This window comes from Eurosta solidaginis, chromosome 1 (genome assembly GCF_040869045.1).
Source record: "Eurosta solidaginis isolate ZX-2024a chromosome 1, ASM4086904v1, whole genome shotgun sequence".
NCBI classification, from domain to species: Eukaryota; Metazoa; Arthropoda; class Insecta; order Diptera; family Tephritidae; genus Eurosta; species Eurosta solidaginis.
In genome coordinates, this window is record NC_090319.1 from 226,392,117 (window position 1) to 226,405,315 (window position 13,199).

Sequence of the window (13,199 nt, forward strand, 5' to 3'; positions counted from 1 at the left end):
GGGTACAGATATGTGTGCTCCACGTACATACGAGCTGTGACTCTTCATTAAATTCCAACTGATTGTATACGTTAGATAAATCTAATTTTGTAAATAGTTTACCTCCCTATAATGCAGCAAAAATTTCGTCTATTCGTGGTAACGGGTATTTATATATTAAGTATTCTACTGATTCCTTGTGTAAATAAGATACTGCCTGTTCGGCCTGAGTGCGTCGTAAACCGGCAGTGGGTAGGCGCACAAGGGTCGATCTCGCTCAATGGATGATTCACTCAATAGAAAAGAAAGAAGAACACGGGAGGATTTTCCTCGTTATAATGGGTGAACTTTATTATGTGAATATATATATAACCTGGTTACAATATTACCTGAATATATTCTGGAAAACAGTGGAGACCGTTGGCGGCAGATGCGTGCTGGTTGGCTGTTGAAATCAAAAGAGGCCGGTTGTATAGCAAGCTACAACCGTTGACCCGCAAAATCCTCCGTTTTGGAGGGGAAGGCACCCACACATCAACCCCGACATGCATATGCATGAGTGCTGACAAAAAAACACACATACACGTACATGTACATGCATGCACATGCATGTGGCGGTGAGGGTGTGGGTGGTTACAAATTAATTCGAGTATCGAGTATCGATTCGCAGGGTTGCATTGGGGGGATCGCAGGCAGATGCGGAAAAAGTTAGGCATCCTGCCTAAACATGCCGGCCCCCCTTGCGATACGCAACATCGTTTTTACCCCCACCGATCTCCGACCGCTGAAAAGCAACGAGAAAAAAACGTGTGCATTAAAACTAAACTTAACCTAAAATCGCCTATTTCGCCAGCGTCGCGGGTGGCCGGGAGTCCTGCCCGACTTGCGCAGCATGCCACCTAAGCTAGGATAAAAATAAACATTAGAAGTGGAGGAAAGTGAATATTTCTTGCCTTTGGTCATACATAATTCTTAGATATAGATAGGATCCATAAGTGATATGACGTAGAAGGTCAATAGTGCTGGACGAAGAGGCCGAGGTCTCCGTTCCAGACTGGCAGAAAAAAAATTTTTTTTTTTTTTTGTTGGACGGAGAGGCCGAGGTCTCCGTTCCAGATCCGCATTGTTTTTGTTTGGTTGGACGAAGAGGCCGAAGTCTCCGTTCCAGACTCGCATTATTTTGGTTTAGGTTTTTCTGGACTGGACGAAGAGGCCGAGGTCTCCGTTCCAGCGTCTAATGTATCGTGTCGCTCTCAGGGCGACTGTGGCATTTTATGGATGTGCCAGGGCGAGTGGCCGTGAGGTTGGTTGGGTGATGCGCGTTTTCACTGCAGCGCATGTATTTCGTCAGTTGTGTATTATATTATTACCCTACAAAACACCTGGTTACACCTACCCACGCCCATGCAAATGTGACTACGAATATAACCTGTCACCGTAAAATGACTAGTCAAATAACGTGGAGTGACGAGAGCGTTTTTGCAAAGTAGTTAGTGCTGTGATTTCGAGCAGCTTATATATTTCAACATAACCAGCAAGATTGCGGTGTGTGGGAGGTTGGAGCGGACGTGATTCCAAGCCACCCGCGCAAAATTACCTGTTTTCGTGATACGCGTGTTATTTTATTAACAAACGTACGTTAAAATAGGGGAATAAACCGAGTTTAAATCGAAGCGGAGAGGCTCACGAAGGTATGGATTTAATTTTGTGCGACAGCACATGATGAATAGCGAAAATCGTAATTAAACTTGAAAGTGTACCAACTGCCGGTGCTTGCATCCGGATTGGCGATGCGTTCTTCACGACGCGTTCTATCTGCACGTACCATTATGCTAAATGTACCATGCAACTCTGTCGTGTATTTCTTGGTTAGCTGACAGCTGGTATGGTGAATTTGCGGTGTGCGAGTATATATATATACATATATGTATTTGCTTGCCCTTGAAAAAAAAACTAGGTCACTGGGGCAGTAGCACACTAGGCCGGTAGAAACAGTAAACTTTTCCCATTTCGGGATTTTGTCGTGTCGGGATTGTTTTATTTCGGGACTCGGATTGTTTTATACCGAGCCCTTATAATGACTGTTTGTTGTTGAAAAACAACAAGTCCTGCCCCCCCCCCCCCCCCCCCCCCCCCCCAAAAACCCAAAAAAACGGAAAGGGTGGAAAAATCAAAAAAAATTCTTTGTAAAAAAAATGTGAAATTTTTGTGTAAAGAGAGGTTTTTTTTGTTTTTTTTCCTTTTTTTTTTTTTGGTTGTGTATGCCTGGTTGGTACTGCATGAGATGCCCATATGAGTGAAAAAATAGAAAAAACACGTCAGTCCCGATTTTGAGGTTTTGCGATTTTCGGTACTGATTTTGTCTATTGAGTGTTCGGTATTCGCCCTTAGTTGGACAGCACTAATGAGGCTGCCGTTGTTAGGTTGCGGGTTGCCATCCAGTTGGTTTCCCGTAACAGGAATTTTCCAGGATACAGTAATGCAGGATTGTGGTGGATAAATTAGCCCCACCACTTTGTTATTTACAAAAGAAGTTTCAAGCTGGTAAAGTAAACCGTAAGTATGACGGGTTCCTAACGAATTTTTCATAATTTTTTCTAATGGGTTTTCTATTTTCTTTCCTTTTCAGTGTCAAATGGACCCAAGGCAGTACATCTATGTGACACTGGAGTCAGCGGACGAGGGTGCGGAACCCATTGAGGTGGTCGCGGACATCCGCTATACGGAGCGGCGAAGGGGCTCCTGGCCATGTTTTGCGCCGGTCGAGGTTCTGCAGCATGCAGTGAGGGAGGCGCTGCGGTGCGCCGACCCCGGGGTGCTCCGTGCTAGGCGGACGCCCATTGTCGTGAGGGTGCGCGGGAGGGCCACGACGTGGTACTCCACGTTTTACCGCGGGTGTGAGGGAGTGTTATGGGTGCGGCGGCCGCACCAGGATCCAGTGCCTCATTGGCAGTTTAGTTGCCGGGTGTGCCAGCGGGCACTAAGCTCGTTCGCGTGCTTAGTTACCCATTTGAATGGGCATATGGGCTTTTTCCCGTACCGGTGCGGGGATTGTCTAAAGCGGTATACGTCTTCGGCTGCGTTATCCCTGCACCGCAAACGGATGCATTAATCAGTCAATTTTTGACATTTGAATTTGGTTTTTTTTTTTTTTTTTTTTTTTGTACTTATGAGATGTATGAAGTGTTATAAATTAAAATGGAATAAAATTTAATGCTCACAAATACTGTCGATGTTCTTATTTGGATCGTGGTCAACCTGGCAGAGGCGTTGTGAAACGGTCCATTTGGTGGTCGCGTTAGGTAACGTGGCAACTCTGCCGTTTCTCGTTTTCTTGTATGTATCATTCATACATACCTACGTTGGTTGAACATTCCAGTATAGAGAGTGAAGCAAAAACAAAAATGAATCGAAAGATTTATTTTACCGTTTTTCTTCACTTCATGTGAAATTTACGCGTTGCTGGACACAAGGGTAAGTGGTAAAACATTTTGCAATAATTTTATTTCAATAACTATGTTTTATGTTATTTCAGATTTTTAATAGATTTTCTTTTCTTTTTCAGGTGACTGGTGGTGGAGGTCCAGAACAGTGGATGGGTAAGTATGCCGGTATCGTTCCGTTTTTTAGTGTTTTGTACATTTTCTAACTTCTTTACTTTTGTCTTTTCTCGTTTCAGGTATTGGTGATGAAAGGTTCTTGTGCACAATTTTTGCGTAAAGAAATTTAAGAATCCAGCAAAACACAATTTATTTGCATTAAATTTACGTTGATTATAAGAAAATTTATTCAACGGTTACTGTTTCTTCAACAATGTGGCCATAGCAGCACAATACGCTTTAGACATTTTGAAGTTAAGCAAAATGAGAATTGTCGATTGGGATATACATGGACAGGGTACGCAACGTTTCTTCTACAATGATCAAAGGGTTCTTATTTTTCTATACATCGTTTTGAGCATGGCACCTTTTTGGCCAATCTAAAGGAATCCGATTTTGATGCTATTGGTTATGGCAATGGCTTGGGTTATAATTTTAATGTGCCCTTAAATAAAACAAAATTGGGCAATGGTGATTACATGGCAATCTTTCAACAGTTACTTATACCGGTTGCTGTGGAATATCAACCTGAATTGGTTATTATATCGGCTGGTTATGATGCAGCTTTAGGCTGTCCGGAAGGCGAAATGGAAGTCACACCAGCATTTTATCCGCATATGTTAAGTACATTAATGAAATTGTCGCAATCGCATGTAGCTGTGGTTTTAGAAGGTGGTTACTGTTTGGACTCGCTACCAGAAGGTGCAGCACTCACCCTACGCACCCTTTTGGGCGGGACATGCCCAAGGCTAGTAGAAAAACTTGATCCACCCCGTGAAGTTGTACAAGATGCAATACTCAATTGCATTTATGCACATCGTTCTTATTGGCGCTCTTTGCAAATTCAGCCCATATATACCATGGAAGAACTGAATAATGTTAATCCGCAGCCAAAGTTGCATAAAATTAGTCGCCTATTCATTGGCGGTAAGTCACTGCCTGCACGTTTTCCTACGAGAAACACTGCCCTGGTTATAGCACCAGAAATTGTTGCACAGAATGAGAAGCGCTTGAAGTATTTACAAAGTGAAACCAAATTGCTTTCTCCACAAATACGCGTTTGTTATGTATATGATGATTTAATGCTTCAGCATAGTAACTCCTTCGAAGAGGGTCATCCCGAACAGCCCGAGCGCATTAAACGTATTCATGAAATGCCTCAAGACTATCAACTCACGGAACGCATGAAACATCTGCCACCACGTACAGCAACTACAGATGAAATTTGTTTAGCGCATACGCGTGCGCATCTAAATTTTATTCGACGCATAAGCCATAAGGATGAATTGCAAGGTATGGGTGAAAAATATAATTCAGTTTATTTTCATCCAAAAACTTTTGAAGGTGCTACAATGGCGGCAGGTTCGGTATTGCAAGTGGTTGATAAAGTTTTGAAGGGTGAGGCCCGAAGCGGTATTTGCATTGTACGCCCGGCTGGTCACGCCGAGCCGGATGTACCCCATGGTTTGTGTATATTCAATAATGTTGCTATAGCTGCGCAATATGCCATAAGAGATCACGGTCTAAATAGAGTTTTAATCATTGATTGGGATGTCCATCATGGAAATCTCTGATGAAGCGCAAGGAATAAACTAAAAATTGTCGAAACACCGGCCTCAAAAGCCGTAAGAAGCAAAAACCAAGAAATTAACTATCTATCGTTGTGAGAGTTGTCCGTCGCGGTTTTTTTTTTTTTTTTTTTTTTTTTGCAAAGCCGTTTAACTCCAGAAATCGAAAAAAGACTAACATTTCTGGCATCATCAGTCAAACTTGGTAATCGAAAGCGCTATCAGGACTGGTTTCAGGACGAATATTTCGCAACACCAGAATCACATAGTTTGCGTTCGGATTTAATACGCTTTATACTAAATGTAATACATCCTGCAAACGGTATGTTTTGTTCGAATATTATCCCACGGGGGGCCCTAATCGGTTGGCTTATATCATCTTGTACAAATCCGATTGCATTGGCGAATGCTAAGCTATCATTATTTTACGACTGGCTCCTTTTTTTTTTTTTTTGCTCCAATCAAGGATAATATTATGAACATGGAACTGGGCAATTTAGTAATGTATCATTCAATACGTAAGCATCCCTTTGTTAGCAGCACATTATTGGATTTTCTTGGCCGTATTATGAAAAATTTTGATGTAAGGCATGAGGATAAAATACGTACAGGCGTGTATAATTCATTGAATAAGATACTCGAGAAGCAGGTCATTCCAAATTTACAGCCACTATTCGAATTACCAAAAATTAGATCGTGAGCTGCGTAATTTAATTCGGGAAAATTTTCGAGAGTTTGTCTCACAGTGCAGTGACAGGCAATCCTTTAATAGCGACACTCCGGTCATGGAATTCATAGGAAATGATTTTTGTGCCGTTAGCGGTGCGGATGATCGTATAAGCATACTAGAGGTAAAGCGCGCAGTTGAAGATCTTTTGAAGCAGAAACCGCAAAGTGACATTTTCCACAAATTTGATGGCAGCGGAGATGCAGCCCCATGCACTGGTACTTCAACGTAGGAAAAGGAGATAGCTACCGTTCGCGAAGATGGACGTTTGAATATCGTCGATGCCAATGGTGTGCACACTGTATATCGCACTATCGGTGCGGACAGTGTATCGCTTATGGCTGTAAAATATATTAACCCGCATGAGATGCTTACAGCAAATCGTATGGATGGCATACGCATGTTTGTTGTACGTAGCTGCAGTGGGTGAAGTAGCTGTGACTGCTTTTATGACGTCTTGCGAAGAAGAGAAACGTTCGAATTATGGGTCTGCTCTTTTTCACCTCCCCCACAAGATGGGTTACGGGACTCTGAGCACATTACTACTTGAAGCATAATTAATATCTGACCGTTATCGGAAAAAAACTCGTTGACCAGGTAATTATAAACCCAGTAGCGCTGAATTTGATGACGAATTAGTTTCTCAGTCTTGTTTTGAAATTTGCAGGTGTGTCCAGGACATACATGCGAGGCAACTACACAAACAATTGCAGATCAAGAATCACGTTCCTCAAACGATGCATTAGCGATTGGACCGACGTTGCGACCAAGAACGTAAGTCGCATTTAATTTGGTGGAAACGACCACGTTAGTTTATAGTAAGTTCTTTTATACTGGTTTTGAAACGGTTTGACAAGCCAACCTAATGTAAACGCACGCAAGTCATTTTCAGTCAAAAATGTTTCATGCACATACAACTTGAATGAGAGCAGGCAAAATTGAATTTGCTGCGTGAAATCCTAACTCGATTTCCAATTTTTTATCCTGCGTGACATTTAGATTTGACGTTTGCACCCATGCTTATTTGGGTTGGGGCAAAACGCCGATTGTTTGCGTGCGCAAAGAAACGCAGTGCGGTTTTATTAGGTTGGCTTGTGACCTATAAGGCGAATTTACATTACAATTATATGCCCTTCAAATTAAACTCTTCAGTACCAATAAAAAAATGAACTGTGCAAATAAATATTGATTTGAAAAATGTAGAAATTGCACACAACTTAAAATGTCAAACTAAATCAGATATCAGATCAAGTAAACTTGAAAAATGCATTTAAAACTTTTGATAGTAAACGTTATAGAGCTCAGGTCCGTTACTTTAGTCTGTTTAGATGTGATCTCTGTATCGTGTGACGTCATAATCAAAAGCTGTATAAAACGGCGCATCTGTTAACATCGTCATTGACGGATGGTATGATTGAGCGTCAGATGCTGAAATATCTAAAACAGTCGGAAAGTTCGACAAAATGCGTATGAAAATCCTTTTAAATGTAAAAATTATAGCGCTAAGATCAGTAAAATTACTAAGCAGAGATGAGATATTAGATCCCATATTATCGTGTTAAACCAAACCCAAAGCTTTTTAAAGTATATCACGTGAGAAATCATAGCAAATCGTATTAAATGAAGTCACGTCGTATCATGTGTGTCCAAATTAGTTGATGCCAGATCATATGATTCAATTTGAAACAACGTTCGCCCATATGGCGATGTAAAACGTTTATGAACGTTGGGTCATAGGTACACCCCGCACCCGTGCAGTAGTATGTGCGTCAAAAATCTGAGAGGATGTTCATTGATTTTTAGTTGATGAACCTCAACGACGTATGCTCTTATCGACAAATAGCTGGCATTTCCACTATTTGCAAATGTCAATACTTCCAATGATGTAACATTGGTTTCAAGTAATTATCCTTTTCAGAAGCTGGCGTCCGTGGCAGACCGTGAGTCTGCGTCAGGGTTCTCGTGTCCTCGCTCTGGGTGAGCGAGTGAATTTTGGATGGGTTTTTAAAAATTATTAAATATAATGGGCCGAATGCCTTTAGGTTCTGTAGCGGGTTGCGTAACTGCGTTAGGATTGTTGGTTGGCCTCGTTTAGGGTGAACGAGAGCTGGGATATCGGTGTGTTGGCCTCGTTCGGGGTGAACGAGAGCTGGGTTATTTTCTGGCGCCTCGCTCTGGGTGAGCGAGTGAATTGTGGGGTTTTCTGCTCAGGGGCCCCCGGTTAGTCTTGTTGAAAAAAAAACTCAGAAAAAAAAAAATGTTTTTTGTTTGCGAGCTCTTGGTAAGCTCTCCCGCGTCTTCGTGCATCTCGCTCCCTTTCCCCATTGCCCAACAGTAGTCAGGTGTAGGATTCCCTCCGGCAGACTCGACACGACGAGACCGGGAGTAGAAAAAAAGAGAAAAATAAGATGTAGGATCGCCCTCCGGTAGACTCGCACCATCACGAGACCGGGGTGGTTGATTATAATTAGGGCCTCGGGAGCGACGCAAGCTTAGGGATAGCGGGGCATCACGGCGCGTGGTTGAACGCGTCTTTATGTCCCGAGCTCCCTTTCCCCATTGCCATCGCGTAGTACGCCTTAGGTTTCCCCTCCGGTAGACTCGCACCCTCACGAGACCGGGGGGTTGATGATAATATATGGCTCGGGAGAAACACAAGCTTAGGGATAGAGAGACACGAAGACGTGGGTTCCTTAAGATGCTTTCGATGCTATCACTAACCGTGGGCCTCTAATTGTAGGTAGTCGGGGGAAATAGTGTTGTGGTTTTCTGGGGTTTTGTGAGGCGGAATTTTGCCCCTTACATTTCCTCCTCCTGGTCGTGGGACGGAAGGAGTACCAATTTCGAAATTGGTCTAGTTATTTGTCCCTTGGTTGTCTGGACGTCAACAACACGCACACGGTTGTCAGAGCCTGGGTGTATGTTGACGATCCTCCCCATTCTCCACTCGTTAGGTTGGAGGTTATCCTCCTTGATAACGACCAGGTCTCCGGATTTTAAATTGGATTGTGGATGTTTCCACTTATATCGTTTCTGGATCTCGGTGAGATATTCCGATTTCCATCTTTGGCAGAAAGTATGATGCAAGGCCTTCATTTTTTGCCATCTGTTGACTATTGAGGCAGGATTCTCGTCACAGTCGAGTTCGGGTGGAGCTAACAGATGCCCACCCACAAGAAAATGGCCTGGAGTAAGCGGCTCCAGGTCGGAAGGTTCATTTGATGAGGGACTCAGTGGTCTAGAGTTAAGACATGCCTCTATTCGGCATAACAGGGTCGTAAACTCCTCGAAGGTATATTTATGGTCGGACGCGATTTTTTTATAGTGGGTTTTAAAACTTTTTACCCCTGCCTCCCACAAGCCTCCCATGTGAGGAGCACCTGGGGGTATGAAATGCCATGCGAGAGTTTGGTAGCTATATTTATTCATGGTATCGTCCCTCGCTTCCCGAAGAAATGTCTTGAACTCCGATCTCAAGGATCGTGAAGCTCCGACAAAGTTTGTACCGTTGTCGGAGTAGACGTTTTTTGGGCATCCTCGTCTGGATACAAATCTGGAAAAGGCAGCCAAGAAGGACCCGGTACTAAGGTCGTTTGTCGCTTCAAGATGAATAGCTTTCGTTGAAAAGCAGACGAACAAACATACATATCCCTTTGAGGTCCGACACCCTCTCCCTCGGTAGGACTTTATGTCAAAAGGTCCGGCGAAATCTACCCCTGTATTTGTGAAGGCCTAGGCAAAAGTGGTGCGGTAGTAGTCAGGTGTAGGATTCCCTCCGGCAGACTCGACACGACGAGACCGGGGGTAGAAAAAAAGAGAAAAATAAGATGTAGGATCGCCCTCCGGTAGACTCGCACCATCACGAGACCGGGGTGGTTGATTATAATTAGGGCCTCGGGAGCGACGCAAGCTTAGGGATAGCGGAGCATCACGGCGCGTGGTTGAACGCGTCTTTATGTCCCGAGCTCCCTTTCCCCATTGCCATCGCGTAGTACGCCTTAGGTTTCCCCTCCGGTAGACTCGCACCCTCACGAGACCGGGGGGTTGATGATAATATATGGCTCGGGAGAAACACAAGCTTAGGGATAGAGAGACACGAAGACGTGGGTTCCTTAAGATGCTTTCGATGCTATCACTAACCGTGGGCCTCTAATTGTAGGTAGTCGGGGGAAATAGTGTTGTGGTTTTCTGGGGTTTTGTGAGGCGGAATTTTGCCCCTTACATTTCCTCCTCCTGGTCGTGGGACGGAAGGAGTACCAATTTCGAAATTGGTCTAGTTATTTGTCCCTTGGTTGTCTGGACGTCAACAACACGCACACGGTTGTCAGATCCTGGGTGTATGTTGACGATCCTCCCCATTCTCCACTCGTTAGGTTGGAGGTTATCCTCCTTGATAACGACCAGGTCTCCGGATTTTAAATTGGATTGTGGATGTTTCCACTTATATCGTTTCTGGATCTCGGTGAGATATTCCGATTTCCATCTTTGGCAGAAAGTATGATGCAAGGCCTTCATTTTTTGCCATCTGTTGACTATTGAGGCAGGATTCTCGTCACAGTCGAGTTCGGGTGGAGCTAACAGATGCCCACCCACAAGAAAATGGCCTGGAGTAAGCGGCTCCAGGTCGGAAGGTTCATTTGATGAGGGACTCAGTGGAGTTAAGACATGCCTCTATTCGGCATAACAGGGTCGTAAACTCCTCGAAGGTATATTTATGGTCGGACGCGATTTTTTTATAGTGGGTTTTAAAACTTTTTACCCCTGCCTCCCACAAGCCTCCCATGTGAGGAGCACCTGGAGGTATGAAATGCCATGCGAGAGTTTGGTAGCTATATTTATTCATGGTATCGTCCCTCGCTTCCCGAAGAAATGTCTTGAACTCCGATCTCAAGGATCGTGAAGCTCCGACAAAGTTTGTACCGTTGTCGGAGTAGACGTTTTTTGGGCATCCTCGTCTGGATACAAATCTGGAAAAGGCAGCCAAGAAGGACCCGGTACTAAGGTCGTTTGTCGCTTCAAGATGAATAGCTTTCGTTGAAAAGCAGACGAACAAACATACATATCCCTTTGAGGTCCGACACCCTCTCCCTCGGTAGGACTTTATGTCAAAAGGTCCGGCGAAATCTACCCCTGTATTTGTGAAGGCCCTGGCAAAAGTGGTGCGCTCCTTGGGAAGGATGCCCATGAGTTGAGTTTGTGCCCGCTTCTTGTAAATAGTACACACTTTACATTTGTGGATGACAGACCTAATCATGGTTTTAACACGCGGTATCCAGTACTGAGTGCGAATAAAGCGTAGCATCAGCTGGTTTTCTCCATGGAGGGAGATCTTATGTATAAACTCAACTAGGAGTCTGGATAGCCGACAAGTGTACGGCAGGATAATTGGGTGTCGTTCGTTGTAGGGCATATCTTTGGATGCGTTAATCCTACCACCAGTTCTGATTATACCATCAGAATCGATAAATGGGTTTAAGGGTAAAATTTCACTCTTCCCATGAATTGGTTTCCCTGACTTCAAGTTGGCATACTCTGCTTGATAATATTTCCTTTGGCATATAGCTATCAATCGTTGTGACGTAGTTTCGATTTCATCAGGTGCGATTGTATGAGACTGCCTATTGAAGGAAACTCTAGTTTTGGGATGTGTTCGGCGGGCAAATCGAAAAATGTAAGATATAACCCGCAGCGCCCTTGAAAGTTCGGAGAACCTATCAAGGATGTTAGGATGTTAGGGTTGGGCGCAATTTATCAATCTAAAACGATGTTGCTACCCGAAACCTCAGAGCCCAAGCGCTCACTCTCAGTAAGGTAGGCGAAATCTACCCCTGTATTTGTGAAGGCCCTGGCAAAAGTGGTGCGCTCCTTGGGAAGGATGCCCATGAGTTGAGTTTGTGCCCGCTTCTTGTAAATAGTACACACTTTACATTTGTGGATGACAGACCTAATCATGGTTTTAACAAGCGGTATCCAGTACTGAGTGCGAATAAAGCGTAGCATCAACTGGTTTTCTCCATGGAGGGAGATCTTATGTATAAACTCAACTAGGAGTCTGGATAGCCGACAAGTGTACGGCAGGATAATTGGGTGTCGTTCGTTGTAGGGCATATCTTTGGATGCGTTAATCCTACCACCAGTTCTGATTATACCATCAGAATCGATAAATGGGTTTAAGGGTAAAATTTCACTCTTCCCATGAATTGGTTTCCCTGACTTCAAGTTGGCATACTCTGCTTGATAATATTTCCTTTGGCATATAGCTATCAATCGTTGTGACGTAGTTTCGATTTCATCAGGTGCGATTGTATGAGACTGCCTATTGAAGGAAACTCTAGTTTTGGGATGTGTTCGGCTGGCAAATCGAAAAATGTAAGATATAACCCGCAGCGCCCTTGAAAGGTCGGAGAACCTATCAAGGATGTTAGGGTTGTTGTTTACTGACGCTTCATGAACCTTTATCCGCTTTTCCTCCATTGACGTGTTGTATTCGGTGTCTTGTGCTGGCCAGTGGGAATTGTCTTCTTGCAGCCAAGAAGGTCCCTGCCACCACAACGAATTGTTGACCAAATCTGACGCTTGTAGTCCTCTGCTCCCTAAGTCCGCTGGGTTAGATTCCGAGTCAACGTGAAGCCAGTCCTTATTACCGACCATATCGAGGATCTTGGTGATTCGATGTGCGACGAAGGTTGACCAAGTACAGGGCGGCTTGCGTATCCATGCGAGTACGATGGTTGAATCCGTCCAGAGGCGAACTTTTACTGGTCCCAAATGAATATTTCGGAATATTGATTCCATCATTTCTGCGAGAAGCACGGCGCCGCAGAGTTCTAAACGTGGTAGCGAGATGGTTTTCACTGGAGCTACTCTGGTTTTTGCTAAGAGTAAGTGTATGAAAACCTGATCGTCTCTTTTTACGCGCATATATATCGCTGCAGCATATTCTTTCTCGGAAGCGTCACAGAAACCGTGGATTTCTATTTCGCCTTCCGGGGAAAAATTTACCCACCGCGGTATCCGTATGTTATCTATTTCGCCATAGTGTTGGGTGAAGGTTTTCCACCGTTCTAATGTATTTGGTGAGACAGGCTCATCTCATCCGGTGCCTTCTAACCAAATATTCTGCATTAATATTTTCGCCACTATGACCATTGGGGCGAGCCACCCTAATGGGTCGAACAGCTTGGCGATGGCTGACAATATTTCTCGCTTAGTTAGTTTTTCTGGATCCTCCAGTGGTCCTGCTTTAAAATAAAAGAGATCGGAGTGCGCATTCCATCTTATGCCCAATGCCTTCACGGTGCTGGTGTCTTCGAACGCCAGAAAGTC

General features: G+C 44.0%; 1 protein-coding gene and 1 pseudogene across 3 annotated transcripts in view; both read left to right on the plus strand.

The window, feature by feature from the left end:
- Snap25 (Synaptosomal-associated protein 25kDa) overlaps positions 1 to 13,199 on the plus strand; it is a 1,254,720-nt gene that overhangs the window by 713,788 nt on the left and 527,733 nt on the right. The gene's annotated exons all lie outside the window — the stretch shown is intronic.
- LOC137248909 (histone deacetylase 6-like) lies at positions 2,384 to 6,640 on the plus strand (annotated as a pseudogene).